The following is a 6,078-nucleotide window of genomic DNA, read 5'->3' on the forward strand; positions in this document are numbered from 1 at the left end:
TATATATCATTATAGGTTTCATATCCACGAATCCCTTCCAGGTCTGTGATCCAGTGAGGTCTAGAATCTAGCAGAAGCCACTGAACCAGTTCTACTAGCCTCTTTGTGAGGTAATGGCCTTTGCTGGCCACTTAAGTGCTCTCATCAGCATCTCACAGAGTGAGCTATGTTGCCATAGTGACAACTAAGTGATGGTGCTCTCCAGGAAGTGGCTAGACATTTCTCCACCCCCTTCACCCAGCTAGCTGGTGTTATCCCAGGGTGAGGAACCATAGGCTAAAGTGGAGTGTGTGTGCAGTGAATTTTGGCTGATGCTGGAATCTGGAGACACAGAGACTTCTCTCAGTCTGTGCTGGACCCAAAGCTGTGGCTTGGGGATCTCCCTGGAAATCTAACTGGGAGGGGAAAATCTGCTGGAGTGTTGATGCTGTGAGCCCTCCCAGCCTATGCTTGGGTTGCATATATGTGTAAATAGAACTATGTATCCTGAATGCATGCACACGAAAGCTCATACCTAGAACTAACTCAGTTGGTCTTTAAGGTGCTACTGGAAGGAATTTTTTTATTATGTATCCTGAAGACACCACAGCCTCCGTTGAGCTTCATTCCAAGGAAACCAAACCCAAGGTAAGTGCTGGAACTGAGAGAGTCTCTCACCATTCAGAGATTGGGGTGCATGCAACTGTGTTGAATTGAAAATGGCTTCCTTCCCTCAAAGCTCAAGGAAGAACTTTTTAGTTTGGGTATGTTTCGTATATTGTGTCATGTTTTATAAGGTCTAGTGTGAGGAGATGTTCTCTGGACAGCTGGCATGGGAGGAGCAGCCCTGCCATTTATCTTGCCTCCCTACCTTCCCCTTTATCTGTTTGGAGGCTCTCCGAGGGCCAGATGTTAACAAATTACCTTAATTATTCCCACACCCCATTCCTTTGGTGTGGCTCTGTACCACACCATATGCACCTCTGTAGGAGTCAAGTTGTAAATGAAATTCCCAAAGTTCACAGCTCAGAAGGTGATGGAAAGTGCGTTTGAAAGCAATGCCCTTAGAGGCCATATATTCTGAGCTTTGTCAGGCATAAGTACCACAATCTGCACGGCTGCAACAGTGTAGGCAATGTCTTAATTACTATAATTAGCCCTGAATCAAAGCCTATCATTGGAAGCATAATAAGCCCTGAGCACAATAAGTTACATTCTAAAATAGCTGGCTGGGAAAAAAATAAAGACAATTTGGTATACACAAATGAGAAGCAAAGAGGTGCTAAGTACTTCATTTAATTTACACTTAAAATTAGTAGTAGCTGTGGCTTGATCTCTGTGCTTGATAATCTATTCAATAGACTGAAGAAGAGATCTCCTGTTATCCCTTAAAATCACGCATTAAACTACTTACTGAATACATATTAAACTCTTCTGCACATTTCTTGCATTCAGAATTCTTCTGGGTATTTTTTCTTGCTTCTTCCTGATCACTTTCCAGTATTTTCCATTTCCCTTCTTCAATGTGAATAATGATCACAATCAATAACTTCATTCCTATTTGTTCTACTTTGACCTAACTTTTTATATAATCTGGAAACACGTCCCATGCAACCTAAACCCTTTGTGGGACCTTAGGTAACCTTCTTGCTTTACATTATTCATGCTTTGTGGATTAACAAACATAAGCAGTTTGCACTGTGAGCAAATTAATTCTCCCATCTACCATTTTTTATTTCAGAAGAAGAGAGACAAAGAGGAGCTATGAATGCCTCAGAAGAAGAAGAGTCTGAATGGGAACATAAAAGGTTGTAGTTCTGTCATAAACTCAAAACCGTCTCCTATTATCAAAGGTCAAAAACATTATCCACATGTCAGCCAGATTTATAAATACACTCTCCATGGAGCTGAACCTAAAGTATGAAATAAATAGTACACTGGGAGCTATAAAGATGAATTAGGAGCATGGGAACCTGAAACTCTTAGTTTAATTGCTCCATTAGGCAAGAAAAGGGGTGATGTCTCCACATTTATGCACAGGAAATTTGGGGGTTATTTTTTTTAAAAAACATGAAATTATTGTATAGCTTTTAAAGCAGAATGTCAACGGGATACAACGCAGATTGCCCAATGGGGTGTGCCAAAGTTTTAGAATTTACCACACAACAAGACAGTTGTATTGGTTGCTGGCTGGTGGCTGCTTAGCAATTGGAAATCACCTTAATTATCATCAGAAAATGCTGTGATTCAGATATACAAAACCATCTTCTTCCCCCACCAAATCATGGAATTTGGCATGAAATGGATGGAAAATGTTAAAAAAGGTGCAAGTGAAATTTTTGGACAGCAGTAGGTAAAGTACCTAAAGTCCATTAGAAAAACAAAGCACACACGTTTCTAAAACAGCAAAGCATCTTCGGAATATAGGTGATTTTGAACAGCAGTGGGCTTTATTCTTTCCCCACATTGATGGAATAACCACAAACATACCACCACATACCCTGGAAGTGGAGTCACCAAGCTTCTGAATTTTACTGCACAGAAATGAGCAGTCTGTTCTTTCTTGTTCTTGCTAAAGACCACAGGCCAGATTGCTCTCAGAAGAAGTGGGTACTTTTTCCATGTAACCCACAAGTGCAGGGTGACTCACACAATGTGGATATTTTCTCACTGAGAGACAATTACTGCCATCACAGCAGCACTTGGGCAGCACTAATTATATTAATTTCAGAGCAATATTACTAAGTATGGCTTTCCTTCTGGCTGAGTGCAGATGCAATTTCCCTTTTCTGTCAAGAAATCCCTGAACACCACCACACACACTTTCACAAAACCACAATTCCCAGGAATCCGTGTGCAGAGGCAAAGACCACCATCAACCCACAGTTTGAAGCTGTGATGTAGATGTTACCAGGGTGAAAAATCACCTGTACATCAATGGATATAACAGAGTAGCTTCTTGACCTAATTGTGTACATGGGGCAAGATCAGCGCAGAACAACAAGCGCAGAACAACAAGCCACTCTTTGACTGTGGGAATCAGACCCTTGGGAGCAAGCAAATATTTGAATTTGCTTACATTAATTTGTGTGATGAGGTTAACATGAATTTCCCCAGGAGGCTTGCATAATGTGCTTCAAAACAAAACAAAACCCTAGAGACAGAAACCATTCAGGGCCAAAATTGATATGATGTGTGAATACAATTAACTTGTGCATTATTATTTTTTGTTATATATATAGCAGCCACAGCATGGTCTGAGTACAAGGTTGGGAGGAGAGGAAGGTTAACTCTTTCCCTCCCAGGAAAAACTGTAATTCAAAGGAAACCTCCATTAGTGCCAACAGTAGATTCCTGTGGATTCAAGTAGCAGCTTCAAAGAGGCACTCTTTGTTAGGACCATAGCAGGGAGAGAAAGAATTTAGCTTCCCCCCACCATCTTCATAGTCCAGAGGCTATTTAGGTCTTCCCACAGTTGCTAGTCACATTTTTTTTTTTAAAAAAAAACACTTTAATTGCACTTATGCACTTATGCAATTACAGTGGAACCTTGGTTCTCAAACACCTTGGTACTCAAACAACTTGGAACCCAAACACTGCAAATCTGGAAGTAAGTGTTCCGGTTTGCGAACTTTTTTCAGAAGCCGAATGTGCTCCGTTTTGAGTGTTATGCTTCCGAATTGAGTGCAACACTTCTGTTTTGAGTGTTACTCTGAGGTCTGTCTGTTTTTGCTATTTATTTTGCATTTTGTTTTTGCAGCTCTCTTTGTTTTTGTGACTGTGTGGAACCCAGTTCAGCTACTGATTGATTAGTTGTGTGACTGCAGTACATTATTTACTGCTTTCATTCTATGGATCAATGGTCTTGTTAGATAGTAAAATTCATGTTGTACTGCTGTTTTAGAGGTTGTTTTTAAAAGTCTGGAATAGATTAATCCATTTTGCATTACTTCCTATGGGAAGGTGTGCCTTGGTTTTGGAACGCTTTGGTTTTAGAAGGGACTTCCAGAACGGATTAAGTTTGAGAATCAAGGTACCACTGTAACTTTTTTTGGCCCTTAATCTCACATGATATCCCACATTACTCCCCCACATCAGATTATTCAGTTTCCAAAATGGCAAAACAAAATAAAAAAATTCCTTCCAGTAGCAGCTTAAAGACCAACTAAGTTAGTTCTTGGTATGAGCTTTCGTGTGCATGCACACTTCTTCAGATACACTGTATATCTGAAGAAGTGTGCATGCACACGAAAGCTCATACCAAGAACTAACTTAGTTGGTCTTTAAGGTGCTACTGGAAGGAATTTTTTTATTTTGTTTTGACTATGGCAGACCAACACGGCTACCTATCTGTATCCAAAATGGCAGATAGTAGAGGGGATATTGTATGGACTGATGTTTAGTAAAATGTTCCTTCTTCATTTGTAACCTTTTCTTTACAATTTAGAACAGAATACCAATAACAGTTGACTATACTCATTATTGGGACGTGGGTGGCGCTGTGGGTTAAACCACAGAGCCTAGGACTTGCCAATCAAAAGTCAGCGGTTCGAATCCCCGCGACGGCGTGAGCTCCCATTGCTCAGTCCCTGCTCCTGCCAACCTAGCAGTTCAAAAGCACGTCAAAGTGCAAGTAGATAAATAGGTACCACTCCAACGGGAAGGTAAACAGCGTTTCCGTGTGCTGCTCTGGTTCGCCAGAAGCAGCTTAGTCATGCTGGCCACATGTTGTACACTGGCTCCCTCGGCCAATAAAGCAAGATGAGCGCCACAATCCCAGTCGGTCACGACTGGACCTAATGGTCAGGGGTCCCTATACCTTTTATACCCATTATTAGGAAATCTACTTGTCACCGTGGTCCACGTTTAAGATATTCATTCATTCATTCATTCATTCATTCATTCATTCATTCAGGGAGCTGTATGACTGGTTCCTTCAAATCAATATGTGAAATTCCTCTTCTTAACCATTGCTTTCTCTTTATGGTCATTATGCCAAAATGGCAACATATTTTAGCCTTCCTAGAAACAGAAAGACTCCACATCTCAACTACCATTTTCTGAGTTTGCTCATCTGAGCACTGGATAAAAGCAGGGCTGATTTTTTTTTGGTAACACTTATTAAACAAAAGAATAAATGAAGAAACTTCCCCTCGGTTCACTGCAGCACGTCAGGGATGAAAATGTTCACTAACCCTTACCCTTCTGTAAAGTATGTTGTGAAATATAATGGCAGGTATTATTAGCATAATTACAAAGACCCACTTTTAAATTGCTGCTATCAAGTAAAAGGATTACTCATGCATCTATAATATTTTCCTTAAAGCATCTTGGAAGAATGCACAACTCAGCAGAATCTTAGCTGTCTCTTAATTACGTTCTACACATATCACTACAGAGAGAATTGGGAACGAATCGCGATTTCAACTGGTGCAAGATTGGAATGGTCCTTGAAGCATCATTAAACCAAAAGTCTTTAAAAAAGAACCGTATTGTACACTGGCCAATGGACAAGTAATGGGTTTGCAAATAAATCTACATTTTATAATTATTGCTCAAATGTCGCAGTACTGTTGTGTGTGATCTTGTGTTAACAATGCTTTTTTTTAAACCCCCCCCCCACATAATGTCTTTTTTAATACTGAGAAATTTAATCTGGAATTAATGCCAGTTTACAGCTCTGGGTCATCCTTAAAATTGTTTTATCTTCCATAACAGGATTTCTGGCCAGGAGTGTGTTAGCATCCCCTTTCTAGATGTTAACAACCATTATTCTATGCATGCATGTATGTATGTATGTATGTATGTATGTACAGTGGTACCTCGGGTTAAGTACTTAATTCGTTCCAGAGGTCCGTTCTTAACCTGAAACTGTTCTCAACCTGAAGCACCACTTTAGCTAATGGGGTCTCCTGCTGCCACTGCGCCGCCGGAGCACAATTTCTGTTCTCATCCTGAAGCAAAGTTCTTAACCCGAGGTACTATCTCTGGATTAGTGGAGTCTGTAACCTGAAGTGTATGTAACCTGAAGCGTATGTAACCCGAGGTACCACTGTATGTATGTTTATTTTTTTTTTAAGTCTTACTGTGTTAAGGACT

General features: G+C 40.3%; 1 long non-coding RNA gene across 1 annotated transcript; it reads left to right on the plus strand.

Annotated features, from left to right (window-relative positions):
- Window positions 1–566: 566 nt before the first annotated feature.
- Window positions 567–5,539, plus strand: LOC309340038. Its single transcript, XR_014155748.1, has 3 exons — window positions 567–627; window positions 1,721–1,787; window positions 5,306–5,539. It is a non-coding gene; the product is annotated as an uncharacterized lncRNA (long non-coding RNA).
- Window positions 5,540–6,078: the final 539 nt, after the last annotated feature.

This window comes from Podarcis erhardii (genome assembly GCF_964252035.2).
Source record: "Podarcis erhardii genome assembly, chromosome: 4".
Taxonomy (NCBI): domain Eukaryota; kingdom Metazoa; phylum Chordata; class Lepidosauria; order Squamata; family Lacertidae; genus Podarcis; species Podarcis erhardii.